Source organism: Hemicordylus capensis, chromosome 1 (genome assembly GCF_027244095.1).
Source record: "Hemicordylus capensis ecotype Gifberg chromosome 1, rHemCap1.1.pri, whole genome shotgun sequence".
NCBI classification, from domain to species: Eukaryota; Metazoa; Chordata; class Lepidosauria; order Squamata; family Cordylidae; genus Hemicordylus; species Hemicordylus capensis.
The window spans coordinates 282418285-282444424 of record NC_069657.1 but is presented as its reverse complement, the minus strand read 5'-3'; the positions used below and the strand labels follow the sequence as shown (position 1 = coordinate 282444424).

At 43.1% G+C, this 26140-nt stretch overlaps 2 long non-coding RNA genes across 3 annotated transcripts in view; one reads left to right on the top strand and one right to left on the bottom strand.

The window, feature by feature from the left end:
- The window catches only part of LOC128345887 (uncharacterized), a 12539-nt gene extending 4468 nt beyond the window's left edge, over positions 1–8071 (top strand). The window contains exon 3 of one of the 2 annotated variants that reach the window (XR_008316696.1): positions 6507–8071. This is a non-coding gene — a long non-coding RNA (uncharacterized LOC128345887). Of the gene's footprint in view, positions 1–6465 lie in introns of both variants that reach the window. The other variant, XR_008316690.1, reaches the window with a different exon arrangement.
- LOC128345929 (uncharacterized) lies at positions 3886–26140 on the bottom strand. Its single transcript, XR_008316712.1, has 3 exons — positions 25849–26140; positions 22891–22944; positions 3886–6683 (listed from the first exon to the last, which is right to left on the bottom strand). It is a non-coding gene; the product is annotated as an uncharacterized LOC128345929 (long non-coding RNA).

Below are 26140 nucleotides of genomic sequence, written 5' to 3'. Positions count from 1 at the left end.
ATTGTTTGGTTGCCCATATCCATGGGGAGAAAAGGACGTAGTGGGATATGTATTTCAGTTTAAGTGCAAGTGTACACACACACACACAGATAAAAGAGCATATTTTAAACCTGCAGATTTTACCCTTCATACCATCTGTGCAGCATAGTTCTTAGGTCTTTTGCATTGGTCACCCTAGGAACAAAAAGCTGAAAGTAGATTCCAGCAGTTTTTCCATTCACTATTCATTCAGAGGTTCATCAGCTCCATATGGATTCAGCCAACTGCTGTGTTAAATCAGAGGCCTTTCCCAGAATTGACATGGTAATGAAGTCATGGTATTGCTTCACAGAAAAGGCCTCCATAGGTATTCCCTTTCTAACAAACCCAGCCTTTTCACCCTATTCAGTCACCAACATTGTTGCAAACCATTCTAGTATATGTGAACTGGATTTTTGCCTTTAGGTGTGAGCAAAATGTTTTATTAGACAATCACATTTTAAGCACTGGTTAACAAGACTGCTACACAACCTGGGGAAATGCAATCATTAAACTGTGCACCATTTTTTTTAGCATGAATTGTGCTCCTTTTTCTCCATTTGTGCCCATAAACTTATTTAAATATCATACAAATGTTTCTTGATTAATATGATGTACATAAGTATTTGTCAAGAAGTACTTTGAAAGTAGAAACAAAGCTGTTAAACAGTTTAGTGACAAATTAATTGATTGGTATACTAATAGCGGGTGAATAAATAACTTATTTTAATCACCATCAAAATCTTCCTTCATTCAGAATCATCAAGGGGAAAGGAAAGACTGAAGCCCCATTCACACCTTATGTTCAACACACATACAGTTCTGTACTCACATATGTTTATTTACACATTGGCTTACATACTGTGAAGCAAGCAGCTGATCTAAGTGACAGACAAGCTCACTACTTTTGAGTCTCTGCTTCCAAAGGTGGGGAGGCTCCATGCCTACTAAAGAATTCATCATCATCATACTCTTGATGGTACTCACATCATTCCCAACAGGAGTACTGCCAAAAGTGTGATGACACAGTAGCCACAGAGCTGCCCTGCCTTTTAAAATGAATGCAAATACAGTCATTCACCCAAAAGCATGTACATCTGTATAGACATCTGTACATTGTAATGTCTGAATAGCTATATATTATGAAAGTATCTGCAATCAGAAGACATCCAAGGGTGCCCTGATTCAGGGCTGGTGATGAGTGTCTAGAAGTATTCCTATGTGGCCTACTGGATTAGTAGCCACACATACAAAAAGCATGTGCATAAAACCATGGACGTATAGTTCAGAGTTAGATCACATTCACAGATGAGTTCATCTAGGACTCTGGATTCTTAAACATGCAGCAGTGCACAGATGGTCCATCAGATGGACTGAGAGATACATGTATATCTCTCAATCAGGACCAAGGTGTTTTTCCTTTTGCTATTCAGGGCAAGTGAGATGATGCACAGAACCTCAATTCAATTTTATGGTGTGTGTGCTTGCTTGGGGTGGGCAGATTCCAGGCTTGGGGCAGGCGGCGGCGGCGGGGGGGCGGGATGCCTGCTTTAAAAAAAAAAAAACCAGCTTAAACCCCAAGGTCCAGCCAACCACAGCCAGGTGCAAAATAGTGGCTCAGGGAGATGAGCACACACCTAGAATTAAGAAACAAGAGTCACTGTGAGCACATGTTCAAATCAGGAATTTGTTTTCAGTACCAAAATTAAGCTCAGTCTTTTCACATAAAAATTTACTCGTAGCCCCCGGCCCACAAAGCAATTTTTTGGGAGTGCAGGCTATTGTTGCCATTGTGAAACAATTGGAAGCCAGAAATCCTTGCCCATCTACTGTAAGTCACCCAGATAACCTCCCATTCAGCCTGATCTACCTTATGCACAGCTGGATTAGCCTTAGAGGCAACTTTAGATTGGGGGATCAAAGGGCTGGCAAAGAAAGTTATTAGGGGAGTGGGGATTTTGCTATACATTAAATACTAAGAGAGGCAAGATCATTATACTGTTGTTTATTTACCTTACTAATATGCTTTCTAGACATTTTCAAACTTCTTTAGAAAATTGACCAGATCTTTCTTAGGAAAAACTGAGGTCAATCTCATTACCAGCCTTTTGAGGGTAAGAGAGGATTAAACGGGGTACAGATCCTCGTATGGGGCCATGGGAACCTCTCCTATCCAGCCCCTGCCTAACTAGGTATCCTAGCTTTTGTCTGAGGCTTATTAAACCAAACTAGGACAGAAACCGCTGGTGTCCTACCTCAGTTTTTGATGATGTGGGTGATAGTACCCATTTCTGCAGCTCCTGGGGGCTGGTTGCCATGTTAACAAACAAGTCTAATGGAAAGCAGGGCCAGGGAAAGGCACACTGCTGCATTGCCAAGGGATGCCTTTCCGCTGCCTGCGTGGTGTATTCAGAGGTGCAGCTTGGTAATTTTGAACCCTGGAGCTAATGAGCTTATGCCCCCCACCCACTGCAAAATAAGCATCCTTTCCGTATATATATATTTCACCACAAACCCACAGGTTGAGGCCAGAGTGCATTTGGGGGGAAGAAGAAAGACTAAACAACCCAACCCCCAAAGGATTCATACATCTTCTTGATCATTCATCACAAAACCCAGCAATCTGGGACAGAGTGCAATTTCAAAAAATAAAAATAAAAAAAGATGATGCAAGGCCCAATGGATTCACACAGCTTCTTGACCATTCACAAATGAACAGCGACAAAACATATGTCCCTTGCTCCACAGTTCAAACACATAACCAACCTGGACATAAAGCGAATGCATAAGGAATATAAATTAAAACTATAATACATGCCCCTTGCTTGACAGTTCTCATGCAGATGTTTTAGATCACAAACCAACTTGAGCATAATGCATTTGTGTTAAAAATGTTTATTTATTCAGATGTAAAAGTTAGTTCCACTTTCACTAGGTGTGAAATACTCTATGGATAGAGATCTCTTTCTGGGAGCTTTACTACAATAGAGAAAAATTCATTAAAAATCACAGGATTGATAAATTTCCTTGAAATAAAAATAAAACACCAACCTTCTTGGGCTACATATGTGCTCAATTTCAGAACTCTAAGCTCAGCCATTCTGGAAATGTAAATGGTTGGGTGAAAAGTAGGGGCATGTTGCAATTTTTATGAAGGCAAAGGGCAGTGGGGTTGGAATGATGGTCTGGGATGCGGGGGCTTCCATCCCATAAGTTTTTGTAATTTTCTACCATGAAACAAGCCACTCATATGACTTTTTGGAAATATTTTTAATTAAACATAAATTGGTTTAAATTGGTTAGGCGGTTCACAAGTTAGCCACTTGCACCTCAAACATTTACGCATCCGCCAACTTGAATCGGGGTAGAGGACATCATCTCAAACTATGCCATTGTGGCTGTGTTTCTACGGCTGTGTCTCTACAGCTGTGTCTCTACAACTTCAGCAAATTTGGTTCAAATCAGTTAGGCAGTTTTCCATGCACCCACACTTGATCAGAGATGCCTTGATCAGAGATGCACCAGGCAGAAATTCATCAGGGGCATATCTAGGAAATGATTAGGAAAACTCCACCCATTAAATGCATCCCTCCCCAGCCCAATATCCACCTGAAAGATCAAGACAAAGTGTGGGTGCATGGAGCCTCATTTCTAAAGCCATAATCATATACTAGACTGTGTCAAATCTTTAAAGCTTTTATGGTGCAGAAATTAATATGGGCACCTTAACTTGCAATTTCCTTTCTTTTTAGAGCATGAATGAAAATGTAAAGCATCTCAATTCTAATCTTAAATGGAAGGTTTTTGGATTACTGAATTACCAGGCATTTAAAAAAGGGAAATCTGATTAGACACTATGGGGGAAAGCTTACTCAAACCACAAGGTAGAACTCCCTGATGTTGGACACAGAAAACTTTGTAAAACCTTCAACTAAAATAAAGTCACACTCCCCCCACTGCCTGAAAAACCACAATTAAATGAAGTTAGTAGATTCAATAATAGTGACAGTGTGATCCCACCTCATGATTATAAAAGCAGTGAATAAGGACACATAAGAAGCGGTAATTTGTGTTCACTTTAAATCTGTACTTCATTTTTTTATTTCTCTAACACACACACACAATAATTAAAAATAACAAATGATATAACAACCGTGCCCAAAACTACAGATTTTCTTCCCAGAAATTTCCCATAAACCTCACAGTTCACCTGCTTGATTTAATTTCCTTTGGGATGGTATTATCATCAAAATAGTGAAGAAGTTGTACAGAGGTGATGGAGCCATTCTATCACACAGACACACAAACAGAGCAGCCATCCACACATATTTACACACACACGGCAACCACATACATACACACACAGCAGCCACCCACACACATACACAGACAATGTAGCCATTCACACACAGAGACAAAATAGCCATTCAGACAGAGAGAGTAGCCATCCACACACACATACACACACTGCAGCCACATACACACACTGCAGCCCTCTCTACACACACTGCAGCCCTTCACACGCACGCACACACATTACAGCCATTCACACACACACACTGCATCCATACACACACACACTGCATCCATTCACACACACACACACACACACACACACACCACATACATTGCAGCCATTCATTCACACACACACACACACACACACACACTGTTGGAGGCAGGGAGCAAACGCACATGTTTGGGACAGACTAGGAAGGGTTTCTCTTGTTGGAAGAGTCTTTCCCATCCCGGTCCAACCACACCAGTCTGCTCTCCATCTCCAACACTGGTGGCTGCACAGAGCACCTGGGCGCTGCTGGAGGCGGGGAGCAAACGCATGTGGTTGGGCTGGACTGGAAAGGGATTCCCCAGGTGGAGGAGCCCTTCCCATCCCAGACCAAGCGCATCCCCGCTCCAACACAGAGCATGGGGAAGGAGAGGGAGAAGAGGACACAGAGGGAAACAACGGCTGTGTCCAGGAACTCAGACAGGGTGAGTTCCTGTCTGAGTTCATGTTTATTGTGGGCAGCACTGTGGGCACTGCAACCTCACACTGGCTACTGCACAGACTCTTTTAGCACTAGAGATGCATTTTTCTGCCTCTTAAAACACAACTTTGAGGTTCAGTTGTGAAATAACCATCGATTGGGTCCCAGAGGGATATATGAATGATAGGCACTTTTCTGGCATGCAGTCTAAAGACTGAAACAATGCAAATTGATGACAAAATAATTTAGATACCACTGCTTTGGTCTGAAAAAATGTCACCAACCCTTTAAACTCCTGTTCAAAATAGAAAAACCATAAACTGTTCTGTCTAAGTCATTTTTCCAATGGATCTTCACCAGATTTGCAGGGGAGCTGTCTCTTGTCACCTAGTGAATGTGTGCTGATGACCAGGCACATCAGAGAAATGGTTTCGATTTTATAAGCAATAGAATGTTCAGGGCTTAAAATGGTGGAATGTTGAAACTACTCTCCTTCTTACCTATACAGGCATAACTGTGCCGGTATAATCAACTGCCCTTCTCTGATCTGGCTATTCAATCCTAACCCCTGAACCAAGTCTTGCTATACAATTACAACTTATTTCAAAATATCAAATAGCTTTAGAATAATCTGCACATATAGAGTACGGATATGCAAAATAACAACATATATACTCATATGCATACTAGGATAGAACAACTCAGGTTTCTTTAAATACAATCTCTGGCATTTTGGGCATCAAAGAGCAACATTCTTGTATATATTAGTTATTTCAGTGGGGCATTGCAGCTTTAATTTCTTTGGAAGATTCTGCTTTATCCACTAGGTCTGCACAAATGCCTTGTGAGAAAGTGGGAAAGCTCAAGTGAAATGTACAGATGGCTACAAATTGTGACAACTACCTGCTGATGAACAAGGGTTAAGGAGCACAGGCTTGCCTTTTTACAAAATCTGTAGAAGGCTCAGAGAAAATGTTCTAGTATTCATGAAAAAGACAGACACACACACAGGTGTGGTCGACAGATGGGTCTTGCATAGTATATTACTCAGAAAAGTGTACTACCCATGATATAACTGCACCACCTGAACATTAAAATGACAACTGCTGAGTCACATAGAACTGGTCTGTCCCATGTGATCCTGTGCTTGCAAATTCTTTAAAGTTTGCACTACAATTGGATTAAACAAAAGAATACATAAATAAATAAATAATGTTTGTTCCTAGCTGTATGGAGTACTGTGTCCCGAAGAACATAAAGTATATTAATATAGCTGTCAGACCCATAAACAAAAGGAATTAATCACATCTCAGACATGATAGCTCCATATTTGTATATAGATCTATTCTGCCATAGTTAACTTTCAAAATTAATAGCATTTCTGTTAAATTGCAATCTGCTGATCAATATGCAATAAATGTGTCAGCAAAACCATGTTCCATTTTTTAAAAAATTACAGGATCTGAAAACTGGCCCTTGTTGTCTCTACTTCATGTCTAGATTGGATGTTCATGGTCGATTCCAATAAGCATCAGAGGGACACTTTCGTAAAGGAAGCCACCTCATTATCAAGGAACTGAAGATTCCTCTTTCCTTCTTCCATGCCAAGAAAATCGTGATGAAGAACCGGGAAGCATCTTGGGTCTACAGTAAGAGATGCTTTTGTACATTTGTGAACTGTGAGGCAAGAGCAAACATTCTTGGCTGTAGTTTTGTAAGAGGTTTTAACAAAGTAAGAATAATGATGATACGGTACTGCCTTTGAGATTATTTTGAATTTTCTAGCTAGTGTTACAACAGTACTAGAAATACACTTAAATAATAATATAATATATTGTTAGATAATCATGTATACTTATTCATGATGCAGTTACTTTTATCTGAAAGCCCAAATCCACAATTAGGCACATAAAAATTAAACATTTTAAACATAGATTTGGCAATGGTCATCTGGTACACAAAATTACTGGTGCATGTGCTCCATCTCTGAAACATCCTTGGGTCATTTAATTGCATGGAGCCTGTAGTGTGATTGGTTTTAGCCATTGCTACAGCCCTTTAAAGTTCTCATACATAGGTTACATACACTGGACACTTTATTGTGAGGTTTTACTGGGAGTTCCAAGTTGCTCCCTCCCCCCCAAAAGAGGAATTTTTTACCCTGGATATAAATTGGGCTGCACTCTAACATGCAATGAAAAACCTGAATCACGTGTGAAGTGATCGCCAATAGTTCGCAGGGACTTTGGGGTAAATCTAGCCAATATGTGAATGCACATCCTCAAGTCTGGAGGAGATACAAGCTAAAAGCCCTGTATTGAAAACACCCAAGATTTCAGATGGCATTTTCAGATGCTATTTTCAATCCCAGGATGCCAGGGATTGAACCTGGCACCTCCTGCATGCAAAGCAGATGCTCTGTCATTGGATACATACAGTGCCATCCCCTATAAAGCTAAAGCATAAAGGGGATCAGACCTAGGGATGTGCATGAATTAAAAATTGGGATTCAATTCGAGTTAAATTGAAACAGAAGGATTTCAATTTGATCTAAAATCCAGTCTTCCCCAAACAGGCCGGATTAGATTTGGAATGGTTTTGATTTGACTCAGTCCAAATCAATTTGACTGTCTTTTAAGTTTAATGGGGGAAGAGGGAGGGAGAAGGAGGAGAGCCTCCTTCTATCATTGTTGTTGTTGTTTTTTAAAAGGGCACAGAAGCACCCAGTACCTGATGAAATGCAGAGGGCACAGGGGTGGGGAGGCAGTGGTGGTGACTCGCCCGCCATCCCCCTGGGGCCCAGCAGCTGCCAGTTCCAAAAAGAAGAGGCACTGAGGTGCCTTTGAAGGGCTCCTGGCAGTACTACTGCAGAGCTGGCAGTAGAGGGAGTAGAGGCAAGGGGAGAGGGAGTGGGAGGAAGGCCACATTTCAGCCTTTAAAAAAAACACCCTAAACACTAAGAAGTGCCAGGGCACTCCAAAATTACCAAAATTATTTGTGCACAAAAACACCAGTGTTCTAGCAAAAAACAACAACAACCCCACACTGGGCTATCCCTTTAAATGGCCTCTGCATGCATGTGTGGAGGTCATTAAAAGGATAGCCCAGTCCCGGTGAGAGTCAGTGTGAGCTGCTGGCCACGGAGAGGGATGGCTAGTCAGGTCGCTGCCCCCTCCTGCTGCCAGCTCTGTAGTAGTACTACCGCTCCCACCTGGAGCAGTACAAAGGCACCTCCAAGCCTCTTCTTTCTCAAAGAAGCCAGCAGCTGCCTCAGGGGGATTGCGGGCGGTCAGGTCACCACCTCCCCTCCGGTGCTGCTGTCAACTCTGCAGTTACCACTCCCACCAGGAGCGGCTCAAAGGCACCTCCAAGCCTCTTCTCAAAGGGGGTAGGTGGGTCAGGTTGCCCCCCCCCCCCGGCTCTGCACAAAAGGTAATTTCAGGGTGCCCTGGCACTGACTTTTTTTAAAGGCTGGACTGCCTCCTGCTCCCTCTCCCCTTGCCCCATATTCAAATCGATTTGAACAGCTCCAATCCAAATCTGTCTGATTGGATTCAACTTCAAATCAAATCACCCCTTTTAGGGCTGATTTGATTTTAAGTCGAAACACTTGAAAACAGCCAGATTTGAAGCAAATCAATTCGAGTCCAAAACTATTTGCACATCCCTAATCAGACCCCTCTACCAACAAGTGAACTCTAAGAAATATATGGCAGTCACTTTGGGGTCTAAACTTACCATATAGCCTTCAAGCAATCAGAAGGTATATGAGAGCACCAGGGATGAAGTGGTCTGGTATCTTGTGATTAAATTTCCAGTATCAAATTTTGAAAAAACAGTTAACCAGTCTAGAGAGTTAACCAGTCTAGAAAGAAAAAGAGTTAACCAGTTTCCAGCAGGAAACAGACTACTTGTTTTAGGCCTTTATGATCTTCCAAAACTTGGCTGCTTTAGATGTGAAATTTTAAACATTAACTACTATTGGTAATTACTGTGTGCAAAGAGCTACCAATATGAGTAAATCTATCCTATGGAAGTTGGCTTTAAAAGAATAGAATATTTGAAAGAATAGATCCCATGAAAGAATAGGAATAATAATTTCTAATAAGAATAGAAATAAGGAATAAGAATAAGGGATAAGAAATAAGGAATCAGAAGAAATCAGAAATAATTTCTAATAAGAATAGGAATAATAATTTCTGAATATGAAAAATTAAAAATGAAAGAATAGATCCTATATTTGAAAGAACAGATCTTATGGAAGCTGGCTTTGAATCTATCCTATGGAAGCTGGCTTTGAACTGAAATCTGTCCTATGGAAGCTGGCTTTGGTATGCATCCACCACCTCAAAAGCCACTTTTAAGCAAAGTTATACCAGAAAGCTGATTTCTGGCCTCTTAGCACAAATTGCCCTTTGGGCATGTGACATCAACTTCTCTTCTTCATATGTCAAGGGCAACAAGAGCAGCATTGAAAGCTAAAGGAGACACATTGAAACAGCCAGATTCTTGGCACTTGGCTTCTGGGCTTTGCTGCACATGGCATAGATCAGAAACATGAGTGCAATGTCCATCGATCTAATTTCATACTAATTGGGGGGCAAATAAAAAGGCTCCTGTGCACTCACCCACATCTGTAAAAATGAGTCAAGCCAGGAGTTTGCCAATACATTCAAATGGTCAAACAGCATTACAGTCTCTTTGCTAAAGAGCAATGCAACTCTTTTATACAATGTTGCACTTATCCAGTGACTAGGACCAGAAATTTCCCTATTGTTGCTGAAAGCTGTTATCAGTCATACACAAAACATCCACTGGTCAAATATGCTGTAGCTGACATAGTATGGTTCTTTCATAAAGGGGAGTTCTAACAGCAAATAGAGGCTGATGTTTGCAAATAGGAAAGAAAGATTATAGGTGGAGGTGAAGTAATATTTGTAGGGGTGCTCATAGTTTTTCTCTCAATGCCTTCTTTTTTATGAGCGAGGCATCTTTTTCATCTGTTCCCTTCTCACATTATTTTGTCTTCCTAGTGCCTGCCTCCTACAATTCTTCACATCTGGATCTTTAAAAAAGCTAGACACCTACATAGTGGGAAAGAATTTTTGAGAGTTATTAAATGAAACAGCCTCTAGGATTGGTAAAAGAGTTAGATTTGACAGGGTTCCCAAGATGCTTATAAATGTCTATGCGAATAACATTCTTATTAATCTGCTAATTCTAGACTCAAAATACATTAGCACCAAGACAAAGAAAAAGGTTAGCCCACTCTTTCTGCAGCCTACGGCCTTGTTAACTCATTCCAGTTCAGTGCACAATCTCTCTGAATACAGACCTGCATATATTCATTTACCACACACAAACACACCTAGTTTTGGTCTCTTCTGCACCAGGTTTCTGTTGTAATACAATGCTGGCTGAAGCCATTTTTATCATGCATCTAACCTGCATTACCTCTATTTTAAATATCTGAGAATCTTTGAATATATGGTTTCACTAGCTGAACAAGTCTCTCTAAAGAGAGAGAAAATTTTCCTACATTTAAAAAGATGTAAAAATAAACCCTATTGACATTGCCACTCTCTCCTACTGAGTCTTTGCTATCCTTGCACTCTCTGCCACATTGCTTCTTTGTGGATGTCATTTCATACTCCCTTCCCAGTTCAAAAGGTGAAGGATACTAAACCAACAATCTACAATTGGACAAAAGGGAAAGGGGGTTACCTTACCCTACTGAATACCCTTCCATATATGGTAATTCCATTTCTCTCTGTGGAATTCCTAACCACCTAGAATATAATGGTTACTTTGAAAGGCATGGTGGTTTCCTTAACACCAAAAATAAATAGTGGGGACATATAAGTACAAAAATTAGGCTTTACAGGAGAATTTGGAGGATACTGAGGCTTTGGTGAACCTCCTAAATAAGAGTGTGCCACAAGTGTGAAATGTTTTTCATCCAAACTTGATGTATTGTAAAGATGCTAGGGAGGCAAAAGCAGTAAGGATGTACATGAATCTCGATTCATGCACAGATCTGAAGCACAGATTTGGTACCTTTAAAAGTGAGGAGAGCAGGTCCGTATCTGCTCCTCCGCCATTCCATGCAGCTTCCTGCTGTGGGGGCACGCCCGCCAGCACCCCTGGCATGGCAGCAGCACTGCAGCAGGCCACATATCTCCACACATGTGCAAAGGCCATTTGTGTAGTCATAGGAACATAGGAACATAGGAAACTGCCATATACTGAGTCAGACCATTGGTCTATCTAACTCAGTATTGTCTTCACAGACTGGCAGCGGCTTCTCCAAGGTTGCAGGCAGGAATCTCTCTCAGCCCTATCTTGGAGGAGCCAGGGAGGGAACTTGGAACCTTCTGCTCTTCCCAGAGCGGCTTCATCCCCTGAGGAGAATCTCTTCCAGTGCTCACACATCAAGTCTCCCATTCATATAGTCAGCATTAGCATGGGTTGCTGACCATGCAAATGGCTGTCGTGCATGCCATATGCATGCTGCCGCCCTGCTGCCACCAGACGAGGGGTGCTGGGGGGCATCTCACCACAGCAGGAAGCTGTGTGGAGGGGTGGAGGAGCAGGTATGGACCTGCACTCCTCACTTCTACATGTACCAAATCTGTGCCTGAATCAAGATTCGTGGACATCCCTACAAAGCAGCAAAAGAAAGGAGAGTTCATATGGAATCCATGTTGTACTTGTTTGACATTTTAAAAATGAGTAGTTTTTATTTTGAGGGGGTATTTATGTTTATTTCAATAAAGTATTGTTTGTATGTAAGCTGCCTTGAGGGCATTTTTATTGAAATACAGTATAAACAAAGATGAGATCTGACATCTGGATGGCCATTAGGAAGATTCTGGAGCACGGATGTCTTGCATTTCCATTGACCCAATCCTATTTAGCATCAGTTCTCCTATAAAACAAGTGAATGATTTCTTGTTTACGCTGTCTCTACTGATAGTTGGTGAATGGCTGAATACAGTTGAGGAATCAGCTGATAAAACAGCAGGAACGCCAGCATGTCAATAGGGCCTAACTGAAACTGGATTTTAAAATGATTGTCATCTGTTTCCCTGTAAGATTTCTCCATCCAGGAAGGCACGAAGCAGATGCATGTGGTGCAACGAATTGTTTCATTTTAGCACAGAACTATAATATACTAGGGACATGTTGTGTCAGGAAATAATATATTGTTTTGAACAAAAATTATGTATTAAATGTCTTTTTGTGTTTTAATTAGTCATAAAATATATTTGTTCCGCTTCTATTTGTTTATAGATGTTGTTTATAGTCCATCCTTTCCTCAAGGGAAAGAGAGTGGTCAAAGCAAAACTAAACTCAGATATCATGTGAAACCTTAGATAAATCTCAGTTCCACATAAGTTATCTGAAGCCAGGAGCATGTACATGCTGTTCCCTCCCCTGCCTGCATGAGACCTGGAAGAATTCTACTTCTGACTGTGGTTAGAAATAAACCAAGATTAGTTGTGGTATCTTGAGCTGACCAATCCACTCCCATAGGATTGGTCGAGAAGCAAGTACAATACCTATGGAACCCACTCCTTTATAAGGGATGGGCGTTATATTTGAATTTGATACCCACAGTTAAGCTGGCACACAGGCAGCATACCTGTATGTGAGAAATGCTAAGGGCAAGGGGCAGGGAGCAGGCAAACAGACCAGGCAGGATTCAGGGAGATTTAGAGCAGAGTAAGTCACCCTTAGGGGCACAGTGGGGAAAGGCTTGACTAACAAACAAAAGGTTGCCAATTCAAATCCCCGGCCGGTACTATATCAGGCAGCAGCGATATAGGAAGATGCTAAAAGGCATCAGCCTGTGGAGGAGGAGGCAATGAGGAGGCAAAAGTTTTCTTTTCTACCAAAGAAAACCACAGGGCTCTGTGGGCGCCAGGAGTTGAAATCACAAAGGATAACTAAGCAAAGGATAAATGCATTCTAAACAGGAGTTTTGACCAGCCAAGCATCCTTTTCCTGCTTCCTGTTAGGGGGGTTTCTTGGAAGTTGGAGTCAAAGGCAGTCCAAGTTGCCTCAAGTGAGCTATCATTCCCAGGCAGGGTGGAGCTGAGGAGGAACTCTTCCTGGCAGCAGGCAAGAGACTATATGATTGTACAATCTTGCAATCTGCTTTTAAAATACGTTATATGTACTGAGCCTTTAACAGAATGGAATGTTCAAAATATTGGGGAGTATTAGGTCCCTGACAGCATATCTTCAGTACGATCATTCCCAAAAAGCACTGAAATGATGGAAGCAGAAGTAAAAATGAGGATACAATATAAATGAGGAGGATGCATAATGAGTTTTGCACATTCTTTACAGGAAGAAAGCAGAATGAGAAAAATGCAAGAACACAGCTAGAAACAATAGTTTTAAAGAGAGTTTAGTTTAATTTGTTTATTTATTGGATGTATAAACTGCCTAACAAAACCTCTCTAGGTGGTTTACACAAAACTTTGAGTTGAAAGTGGACAAGAAAGACAATTTCTTAAGAAAGAAAGACAAGAAAGGCAATTGCTTAAGAAAGACAATTACTGTGGTGTTGACCTATATTTCTTTTGTTCCATTGTTGCCTCTGGTCAAAGACATTTTGCAGGTTTTTCAAACCATGTAAGATACTGTTTAATCAGAGGTGAGATTAGAATGAGTGTACATCCTACATACAGTGATTCCTCCTTCAGCTCTCCTTCAATTATCTGAAATAACGGGAATCTCTCTCCAGCCTAAGATTCTGCTTCTGTACTACTGATGCTGGAGAATACATAATAGAGAAGATGGTTCCCTGTCCCAGAAGGGCTCACAGTCTGAAAGAAACACAAGGTAGCCACCAGCAAACCCCTGCAGGAATGCTGTGCTGGGGTTTGATGACTGGATGTTGACTTTGGCAGGATTCCAGATTTAAAAAACAAACAACCTAACATACATAAAAGTTAGGAAGTTCCATTATCCTGCTGGTGGTCACATTCTACATAATGTATTTATTTCAACATATATTGGCCTTATCCTGAAGGCTCAGCTGTAAAAATGAGTACAATTGTTGCATTATTATATTTCTGCCCCCCCCCCCCGCTCCCCATCCAGTTATTCCACATCTACAGCATGAGTTATTTCAAGTTTGTTGCCCAAGCTTTAAACCCCCTGGAATTTATTTTCCCACAGAGTACCCCTGAACTGTGCACGCATGTCGCCATGAGCTGGGATTAAAGAAATTATATGGGATCACTGTGGGCAATAGCTGGCTGCTGCTAGACATTTGGAAATGACCGATAATAAGCACCGTGAACACGCCTCTAATATTAGTAATAGCGGTGTCAGTTAAGTCATCCTGTTGAAAGCATCTGTTTTATGTTACTCTCTATTCCTGACAACGGACTTCTTGGGTCAAAATGCAGAGCAAGGCAATACCAATACAATGAGTTCCAAATTCACTGAGAATTAGCTTGCATAATCCGGAGATCTCTAACCTTCCCTAAAACCTCAAACTATTATTATTACTACAGTACCATAAAAATGCATGGCACTTCAAACACGTTTGCCTTCATCCATCCCGCAAGAAAGTAACAATGGTTGACACCCACCCACCCCCGCCTCAAACAGCCACCTGGAACATATTTTCAAGATCTCCTTATTAATCCAATTTCCCATTTGCAACCCCAAAACTGTCCAATGAAATTAAAATTGCATTCTATGGCCATTCACTGGGGTCCTGGGCTGGCCCTGAAATCCATCATGAGGCTATGGTGCCTGTGGACAGGAAGGGGCTTTTTGAGAAGAAAAAGTCACCAGAAATTGTCTTCCATTTCACCAGCTGGTGTTTGCAAGCAATTACAGAATAGACTCCTGAGTTTATTTTCTTCATAACAACTATGCACAAGAATCTGAGCCATTTTAAGATTCCAAATAAACAAAGTGCAAAGATCAGATGTAGTCCTATATCATCAAATGAGCCAGTATAAATTCTGATATGCAGATAATTTCCCCTCCTGCAGTGGACACGGATACCAGATAAAAACATACCCACTAATTTAATGATGCAACTTAATTGAAATAATATAATTGCATATAACAAGGCCTTTTCTTGGGTGGGAAATAAATAGGCATTAATCTAATTCAAAATATCAGAAGTTACCTTAGCATATATAAAACCCTAGAACAAAAATTGGAGGCAAAGTTTTATTTAAATCAACATTTAAGCAGGAAGAGAGATTTTCTGGAACAAATAGCACACCTGAACAAATTAATATTATTGTGTGATACAGAATTTTGCATCATTGTCAACACAACAGCTTTTCCTTTGGAAAGAGCTGAAATTTATTTTAAAGAAGGAGCTTGTTCTCACATACTTTACATTCAGGTTGCAAGCAAATGGGGCCAAAAATATTTGAACAGCTTTACTTGGGATTTCAGTTTTATTGCATTGGTTTATGGCTCTGCCTCTCCCTCTGCTTCTTCCCTCCAATCTCTACCTCACATTATACATCAAGAAAAGTCATGAGACACTGAACTACAGGAGGTGAAGGGGCTAGAAAGCTAAGCAGGCATGTGGAAAATCAGTGCCCCAGGCAAATCCCTCTTTTCCCAGCTCTTTTCCTGCTCTAGTCCTGCCTTTCCCCACTCCCCAAACACATTCAGTTACTCTAGTCTAAGAAAATCTCCATGCTTTAAACTCACTACCTCCTAAGGTATTTTAAGGTAAAGGTAAAGTGTGCCATCAAGTTAGTTTCGACTCCTGGCGCCCACACAGCCCTGTGGTTTTATTTTGGTAGAATACAGGAGGGGTGTACCATTGCCTCCTCCCATGCGGTATGAGATGATGCCTTTCAGCATCTTCCTATAATGCTGCTGCCCAATAGAGGTGATTCCCATAGTCTGGGAAACATACCAGCGGGGATACGAACCGGCAACCTTCTGCTTGTTAGTCAAGCATTTCCCCGCTGCACCACTTAAGGTGCTTTAGCTACATTAAATACACTGGATGGTATCCTGACTAATGAAGCACCTGTGCAACGGGAGAAGCAATGGTGTTTCTGGAAAGCTAAACTAATTCAGCTCCACTGCTGGCTCAGCAGTGGGGGCAAATCTCAGCAACCACCCAATCCCCAGGAAGCACGTTTTGCTGCCCGAAAATTTGTCCTTCAGGGTCGTGCAGCTCTCATGGAAATATTTTTGGTTGAGCCAGAGGGCTTCAGGGGAAAAGGTTTCCTCCAAGCGGTAATCAGTTTACCTACACCCATTCAAACTGGGTTTCCTAGCCCCATTCAAACTGATTATCTAGACCCATTTCAAACTGGCTTTTGGGCGGTCTATGGGGTGGAGACTGCCTTGGTTGGCCTGATGGATGATCTCCAATTGGCAATTGACAGAGGAAGTGTGACTCTGTTGGTCCTTTTGGATCTCTCGGAGGCATTCGATACTATCGACCATTGTATCCTTCTGGAACGTCTGAGGATATTGGGGATGGAAGGTACTGCTTTGCAGTGGTTCTGCTCCTACCTCATGGGCAGATTCCAGATGGAGTCTCTTGGAGACTGTTCTTCAAAACCTGAACTTTCATATGGTGTCCTTCAGGTCTCCATATTGTCTCTGATGCTGTTTAAAATCTACATGAAACCGCTGGGAGATATCATTAGGAAATTTGGTGCAGGGTGTTATAAGTATGCTGATGACACTCAAATCTATTTCTCCATGTCAACATCAAGTTAGTCCCCTGCCAGCTTGGCAAAGAGGCACCTTTTAACGTGGCGATTCTCTTTATTTAGCAGGGGGAGAGTAACTGGCCCTATCCACCCCCAGCACAGTACCTCCAGTGACTGTTGCTGGTGTCTATCTTATGTTTCTTATTAGATTGTGAGCCTTTTGGGGACAGGGATCCATCTTATTCATTTATTATTTCTCTGTATAAACTGCCCTGAGCCATTTTTGGAAGGGCAGCATAGAAATCAATCAATCAATCAATCAATCAATCAATCAATCAAATAAATAAATAGAAAGCATAACCTCCCTAAATGCCTGCCTGGGGGCAGTAACTGGCTGGATGAGGGATAACAAACTGAGGCTGAATCCAGATAAGATGGAGATACTGACTGTGCAGGATCGGGAGATTATTTATTTATGTATTTATTTCATATATTTATATACCGCCCCAAACAAAAGTCTTGGGGTGGTTCACAACTATAAAACAACGATACAAATAAATATAACATTAACATCAATTAAAACTCCAAAAGCTGCTTAAAACAAAACCAATTTACAATATTTAAATTACAGAAGTTCAAAGGCCTGGTTAAAAAGATAAGTCTTCAAAGATCTTTTAAAAACCACTAGAGATGGGGAGAGTCTTATGTGAACAGGAAGGGCATTCCAAAGTCTCGGAGCGACAACTAAGAAGGCCCGTCCCTGAGTTGCCACCAAACGACTTGAGGGTAGCCACAGATGGGTCTCCCCTGACGAACGCAGTGGGCGATGGGGATTGTGCAGAAGAAGATGCTCTCTTAAATACCGTGAGCCTAAGCTGTTTAGGGCTTTATAGGTTATCACCAGCACTTTGTATTTTGCCCGGAAACCTACTGGCAGCCAATGTAACCTGTAATATAGGTCTTCGAGATGACCCGGATACCAACCTGGCTGCCGCTTTCTGTACTAATTGTAGTTTCTGGACTACGTACAAAGGCAGCCCCACATAGAGCGCATTGCAGTAATCAAGTCTGGAGGTTACCAGCAGATGTACTACTGTTCTGAGGTTATGAATCTCAAGAAACAGACACAGCTGGCGTATCAACTGAAGCTGATAAAAAGCACTTCTGGCCACTGCCTCAACCTGAGAAACCAGGGAGAGGTGTGAAGCCAGAAGCACTCCCAAACTGCGTATCTGTTCCTACTGAGGAAGTGTGACCCCATCTAGAACAGGCAGGTCAATATCGTTTCCCGAGTAATGACCCCGCACAACAAGTACCTCCGTCTTGTCTGGATTCAGTCTCAGTTTGCTATCCCTCATACAGCCCATTACCGCCTCCAGGCACTCAGGGAGGATATGCCTTCTCCTGATGATGTTGACATGGAGAAATAGATTTGGGTGTCATCAGCGTATTGATAACACCAGCACCAAATCCCCCTCTCTCCCAGCGGTTTCATGTAGATGTTAAAAAGCATTGGAGACAATATGGGGGCCCCTGAGGGACCCCATATAAAAGCTCAAGTTTTGAATAGCAACAGTCTCCAAGTGACACCATCTGGAATCTGCTCTATAGGAGCAGAATCACTGCAAAGCAGTGCCTCCTACCCCCAACTCCCTCAGACATTCCAGAAGGATACTATGGTTGATAGTATCGAAAGCTGCTGAGTCACACTTCCCCTGTCAAGTCCTAATTTGAGATCATCCATCAGGCTGACCAAGGCAGTCTCCTGCCTGAAAACCAGTTTGAAATGGGTCTGGATAATCAGTTTCTTCCAAGAACGCTGGGAGGCTACCACCTTCTCAATCACCTTACCCAACTATGGGAGGTTGGAGACAGGCCTGTAGTTATTAAACTCTGAGTGATCCAAGATAGGCTTTTTAAGAATAGGTCTAATAATTGTTTCCTTTAAACAAGGGTGCATCCTGCCCTCCCACAGAGAGGCATTAATAATTGCCACCAGGCCTTCCACAACAACCTCCCTGCCAGATAGTGTAAGCCATGTCAGGCAAGGATCAAGTAGACAGGTGGCAGGACGCACTGTTCCAAGTAGCTTGTTCACATCCTCAGGAGTCACAGACCGAAACTGATCCAGTTTAACAACACAAGAGAAGTTGCTGGATACCTCTGCATCTGATACTGCGAAAACTGTGGAGTTGAAGTCCATGATTTTGATCTGCCGGTACTGGATGGGGTCACACTCCCCCAGAAGGAACAGGTACACAGTCTGGGGGTGCTTCTGGATCCAAACCTCTCCCTGGTGTCCCAGGCTCAGGCGGTGGCCAGAGGTGCTTTTTATCAGCTTCAGCTGATGCACCAGCTGTGTCTGTTTCTTGAGATGAGCCCCTGGTGGTGCAGTGGTAAAACTGCCGCCCTTTAACCAGAAGGTTACAAGTTCGATCCTGACCAGGGGCTCAAGGTTGACTCAGCCTTCCATCCTTCCGAGGTCAGTAAAATGAGTACCCAGAATGTTGGAGGCAATATGCTAAATCATTGTAAACCGCTTAGAGAGCTCCGGCTATAGATGTAAGTAGAGAGAGAGAGAGAGAGCGAGAGAGAGATGAACAACCTCAAAACGGTGGTACATATGCTGGTAACCTCTAGGCTGGATTACTCCAATGCGCTCTATGTGAGACTGCCTTTGTATGTAGTCCGGAAACTGCAGTTGGTCCAGAATGTAGCAGCCAGGTTGATCTCTGGGTCATCTAGGAGAGACCATATTACTCCTGTGTTGAAAGAACTACATTGGCTGCCAATACGTTTCCAGGCAAAATACAAAGTGCTGGTTATTTACCGATAAAGCCCTAAACAGCTTAGGCCTTGGGTATTTAAGAGAACATCTTCTTCACCATGAGCCCCACCGTCTGCAAAGATCATCTGGAGAGATTCGTCTGTGGTTGCCGCCAACCTGTCCGACAACTACTTGGGAACAGGCCTTCTCCGTTGCTGCCCCTGGACTTTGGAATGCGCTCCCTGTTGAAATAAGAGCTTCTCCATCTCTGGCAACTTTTAAAAAGGCACTGAAGACACATTTATTCACCCAGGCTTCTAATTAGAATTATGGTTTTAATTTTTAATGTTAGTTTTAAATGATTTTAATGTTTTAAATGATTTTAATTGTTAATTTATTTGATGTCCTAAAAGATTTTATTTGTAAACCGCCCAAAGATACAAGGTAGTACAGAAATATTTTAAATAAATACATAAATAAAGGGGTGTCATTGACATTCCCCACCCCCACTAGTATAGTATTAGCCTGGAACTCTTCAGAAGCACTGGTGCTTCATTAGACAAGATGTTGGACAATTGGTTATGTTCATACAGGTAAAGGTTCTTCTGGCGTATGGGTAAAACTACATGTGACATTCAAAATGTTCTTAGCCCTGGTAGACGCAGTTTTTTCTTAGTCAATAGTAGGGGTGTGCACGAACCATTTGATGCCGAACTGGTTTGCCTCAAACTGGTCCGGTTCGGCAGCTCAATCATGAACCAAACTGGGGGCAGTTTGGTCCACGATCAAACTGAACAACGCCCAGTTCAGGCAGACCAGTTTGGCATCAAGCGAGTGGCTCGGGGTGGTGGTGAGAGAAGTACTTTAAAGGTGCAAATGGCATGGTTATGCAAATGGTATCTGTGCATGCATGGAGGCCATGCAAATGGCATCCACCCATGCGCAGACACCACAACTGCACCTCTGCTGTGTGGGCCCCTTGCTAAAGGGGGATCATGCATGCTTGGCCACGCCGGGGGTGGGGTGGGGTAGGTGAGTGGTGGTGCCAGCCACTGTGCCAGGCTGGTAAGAGCTTTAAACTAATTCTCTCGCCACCACTCCCGGTCGCCCCTTAGAGAATTCCCCCACCTCTTTACTTTACATATTACCTATTACAGTACCAAAGTATATATGAAGGAGACAAACATCAAATTCAATGACATTTCTTGAAGATATCCCAAAGTTCTATTCTTCAGTGTTTCCCAAATAATTTCTGGCAAACCCTCACACACTGCACTATGGATATGCAGAAGTAACATCCTGAAGAGAAGGTAGCTGTCCTTTCTATGGTAGGTCGCCATGGGAAGAGTGGGCTTGACCCAGCTCTCGGAACAATCCATCAAACAGTCCATAAGAAGATGAGTGCATGAGAAGAGCCCTGCTTGATGACACAAAAGTCCACCTAGTCCAAAATCCTGTTTCCCACAGTGGCCAGCCAGATGCCTCTGGGAAGCCCACAAGCAGAACATGTTGCTTCCCAGCAACTGGTGCTCAGGGGCAGATTGCTTCTCACAATGAAGCAGCATATTGCCACGACTATTAGCCTGGATAAACATGTCCTCCACCAGCTTGTCTAATCCATTTTTAAAGCCACCTAGGTTAGGAACCATCACCACTTCCCATGACAGTGAATTCCATATATTAATGATGTGCTGTGAATGGTGTGTGCAAAGAAGCCCAAACAGAGCTGTGGTTAAAAACATGTGCTTTTAAAATAAGAAGTATTATGTATACCTGTTCGTTCCTTCATTTAATTCCTTCTTTGATTACAGCTAAAGGTAAATTAAATGGCTTTATAAGAACTTGTTAAATTGAAGCAACTTGTTTATAGAGATGGCAAAAATCACTGATTGGGCCAGATTGCCTCTTGATATTGTTATTTTTGGGGGAGAATTGGACACATTAAAGTCTAAAGATTTACTGTCCTTTATGTTGACACCAGCTAGATTGATCATAGCCAGAGACTGGAAAGAAGGAGAGTTATTCCTAGAGGATTAACAAACTCTGGTATATTGCAACTGCCAAAAAACCTGACTTATTCTTTAAAGATTTGAAAAGGTGTAATTACATCCCAATCTTTTTTATGATTTGGCAGGATCTATTATTAATTCTGAACTATAAAAATTATGGTAGGAGGTAACAACCCAATTCATTCAAGTTTGGAAAGCTATATTTGTTTAAGAATTATCAAGAATGACGTTGTAGAGTGTTATGTCGAATGTTTTGTAGTCATAGGCTTGGGCCTCTTTTTTCTTTGCTTTACATAGGAAGCTGCTATATACTGAGTCAGACCACTGGTCCATCAAGCTCAGTATTGTCTTCACAGACTGGCAGTGGCTTCTCCAAGGTTGCAGGCAGGAATCTTTCAGCCCTATCTTGGAGAAGCCAGGGAGGGAACTTGAACCCATCCTTCTTCCCAGAGTGGCTCCATCCCCTGAGAGGAATATCTTGCAGTGCTCACACATCAAGTCTCCCATTCATATGCAACCAGGGTAGACCCTGCTTAGCTAAGGGGACAAGTCATGCTTGCTACCACAAGACCATCTCTCCTCTCCTTTTAATGATTGTTTTTAATGATGGTTTTTATAAATGTATTGTAATGGTGTCTGGTGATATTAAATTTTTAAAAATTAAAGTAACTTGTTCCCAGAACAAGGTTTATCCAATAAATTACAGTCAAAACAGGCCCAACTGATTCCCATGGCTAAAGGAATAATTTGCTCTGGAGTAATTGAACAGGACCAGCCAGATACTTGTTGGAATAGAGTGCTGAGAGATCCCTATTTCTCCTCTCCCTCCACACCTGTTACACATGCAGAGAGCATGCCTGGGCAGTCTGGGAAATGGAGGAGGTCTGTGTACACCTCCTCTATTCCCATCCAGCCCTCATGCACTGCTTAAAACAATAGGAGCCTCAGATCTTGCCCCCAATATGTGGAGGGATCTACACAGGACAAAGGGCATGACTGTGAGAGATGTGAAGACTTCCCATTCCCTAGGGTCACCTCAGCAACCATTCAGGTCTGGCCTGAAATCCTCAGGAATTGGAATCAATCCGCAGGTGGCTCTGGAAAGCAATCCTGGAGGTTCTAATGGCTTGAACCTCCAGCAAGTGCTTCCGTCGAAAGGAGCTCGCAACCCAACCATTCCCTGTAATGGAATGGTTCACAATGTAATGGAACAGCTTGTCACACTGCCTTTGAGTCCTATGTAGATCTCTCCACGTACAACTGCTGCATCTGAGCAGGGAAGAATAATCCCTGGATGAAGCATGAAGGGGCTAGGTGTTTTTCTATACATTTGTGGATATTCACCAGTTCCCTGTATGTTGGAAAGTACACATTGCTCTTCCATGTTTAATACAGCCAACAGTTTCATTTGTTTACCACTGGGCCAAATACTAGTATACCTGCAGTCCTGTGTGCAGTCTGAAAGCGCCTCAACCAGCTTCAGGATGGGCAGGCTGCAAACAAAAGCAGAAACAGACCTCAGTCACTCTGTGCAAAAGTGGATGAGGCTTGCCATACCAACATTTGAAAAATAAAGACACGGTTGTTGGTTTTTTTAAAAAAATACCCATGGTTTTTAAAATGAGTATTTTTAGCATTTTAGTAGCATATTCTGGAATAAAGCATACCCATAATGCATGGTGAAGAAGAATAAAATATTCTAGAAATCGGGTTCTTTGAAATCCAGCTCATCTGGGAACATCTTTGCAATCACAGCAAAATGTCTTGATTTGCTACATACTGCGTGGGAGATGGCAATGGTAAACCCCTCCTGTATTCTACCAAGGGCAACCACAGGGCTGTGTGGTCGCCAGCGACTCGAGGGCACAACGTTCCTTTACCAAAAGGGTAAGCAAACCAAAAGAGTAAAGGCCCTGGTTTGATCGCCTAAGAGGTTCCCTTGCATATGGCTGCTCTCACGCCCACCCTGTCTCAAGCTCGGACAACGGCTGCTGCTGCTGGCTGGGGAAGCCCCGCCTGTGCCGTAACCCCTCCACACCCTGGAATTGGAGCCACCGGCAAAGTTTACACAGAGCAGCACGCGACAGGCGTGTGGCCGATAGTTTGCAACAGCGGCGCCTGCTGTTCCGCAAACGGGGTGCTGAGGCGGGCACGTCGAGAGGAAACGGGTGGTGCGTTTACTCCTTAGGGATGCTAGTGAGCGCAGGGTCAGAAAGCAGGGAGAGTCGCCTTCAGAAGGAGCTGCCCTTCGGTGTCAGTCTCTTCCTCTCTCTCTGCCCCGCCCCCTTCTTCTTTGGGCACAATCAGCCCTCATCATCTTGTGCTAGAGGCTGCGAAGTGCAAAAGAAAGAGGAGGAAATGAGTCAGCAGCATCTGAGAGCACAAACTTGGAGGGGTGGTGGTGAAAAAGAGCTTTCAAAGCTCGCCCCGCAAGATGACAATCAAAGGGGGATACCACTGCTGCAGGATCTGCAGCTTGATAGTGTCCCATGATTATCACCACTATCATCGGCGCATATTAGGAACACAGGATGCTGCTCTCTACCGAGTCAGACCATCGGTTCGTCTAGTTCAGTATTGTCTGCACAGACTGGCAGCAGCTTTTCCAAGGTCGAGGGCAGGAATCTCAGCCCTTTCTTGGAGATGCCAGGGAAGGAACTGGGAACTTCCTGCATGCAAGCATGCAGTTGCTCCTCCCAGAAGCAAAGAGCCCCTAAAGGGATCCCCTAAGGGGAAGATCTTGCAGTACTCACACATATAGTATCCCATTCAAATGCAAACCAGGGTAGCCCCTGCTTAGCAAAGGTGACAATTCATGCTTGCTGCCTCATGACCACCTCTCCTCCCCGTGCACACACACACAACTCTCTCTATATATAAAGAGAGAGAGAAATGGCAGTTTTAGAAGCTGCCTACACCCTGCGCCCTGCCCTCCCCCTCCCCGCTTCTTCTTCCAAAAAAGAAAAGAGAGCACAATGTGTTTCTTGTTATGGGGGCCGGCTTTTTTCTGTATGGATTACACCGTAATATTAAGCTGTAAGTTTAGTTCTGGACAAACAATCTCTTGTTGCATCTCTGGGATGGGGGGGTTTAATGAATTCCCACAGATGATGTTGCCCAAACAGTGATCGGCTTGTGACTTGATTTCCAGCATCATGATGCGTGTGTATGGAAAGGGAGGGGGGGAGGTCAACACAGAAAAGGGCTTTGAAGGGGAAAGGCTGCCTACAGCAGGATTGTTTCTACAAGCTAATTGTACTGAGTGCAGCTGCACAAAGCTGGATCAACAGTAATCGAAGGCGGCGCAGACTTCCTGACGCCAGCCCTGCAGAGCTCCCACCAACACTGGCAATTCCAGATTGTTTTCCAGACCTTATCTCTCCCTAGTTAATTTCTTTCTCTCGCTCGCTCGCTCGAATTTTGTGACCGGAACAAAAGTAACAGGAAAATCCTTTGTGAAATAAGAAAATGCTGTTCGAGATCAGTGCATTTCACAGATTTTGTAACAATATTTCGCATGCAATGCAACCCCCACCCGCACGCCTTGCTCACTCTTCCAGGCTTTCTAAAACTTTTCTTTCTTTGAGCAGATTGGCAATGTGATTTAATAAACTTTTTTTTAAAAAGCAGCTGCAGAAGTCATTGAATTTAGCGAGATTCACCGGGTACACTGCAAGACTCAATGTCAAAACATACTTCAAGAGCGCAGATAAGTTAGATTTTGTTAAAGATATAAGGGTCATCTGCGTCCATAAATTACAAGGTAGAATAGTGGCTTCCCCCCCCCCCTTTTTTTGGCATTATCCTGTTGCAGCTCCGTATGACAGGAAAACTATATAATGCTTAATCTGAGAACGAATGGGGGGGGATGCATCTTTTAAAACAAGTCGTTGATCCTCATTATGGGGTTCTTATTCAGATTAAAGAATGCACTTTTCACGAGTGTGTTTGAGAGCATGTTATTCACAACCCCATGATGGATATCCGTCTAGAATAGATGCTGTGTTCCTCGAAAACCAGATGCAAGATTTGATGTCCCCTCATTCAGTTGCTCTCGAGTATACCTACCTCTGACTTCTCGAGCGACTTTAATTATTTACAATATTTTTAGACCGCCTGATATATATACTTGCCTAGGCGGTGTACAAAACCTAACACACAATCCAGAACATTCCATAGGGCTTTGGAATGGCCTTAAGATTTTCAGTGACTGGGCTGCGAATGGAGTAAGTGTGCGGGCCGCTATGCCTACAGTTTCCCACAACACTGCGGATCCCGAGGCTTCCCTTACGCTTGTGTCTCGTGTGTGCTGTAGTTATAGACGGGGATGTGAAAAGATGAGGAGGAAGCCACAGGAAGGGGTGCATTCACATGAAAATGTGTTGCTCTAGGGTTACCATGGAGGAGGTAAATCTCTTCAGCCGCAGACAAGGGCTCTTGCCTAGAGTCCATCGTTTGACGCTTCGCATTTGTTCACTGTGAAGGACCCAGACACAAAATGTGTGTGTGTGTTGCGCGCGGGGGGGGGGGAGCTCGGGCTCCCGAGTCCGCCCCTCCCACCCCCCGTTTCGTTTGCAGGCGCTGGCTAGCCCCACTGCAGGTGCGCACACGAGCCCGCGGCTCGTCGGGGGAGAAGAGGGAACGACAGCCGCAGCCAAGCTGGGCCGAGTCCCGCAGCAGCCTCCCACA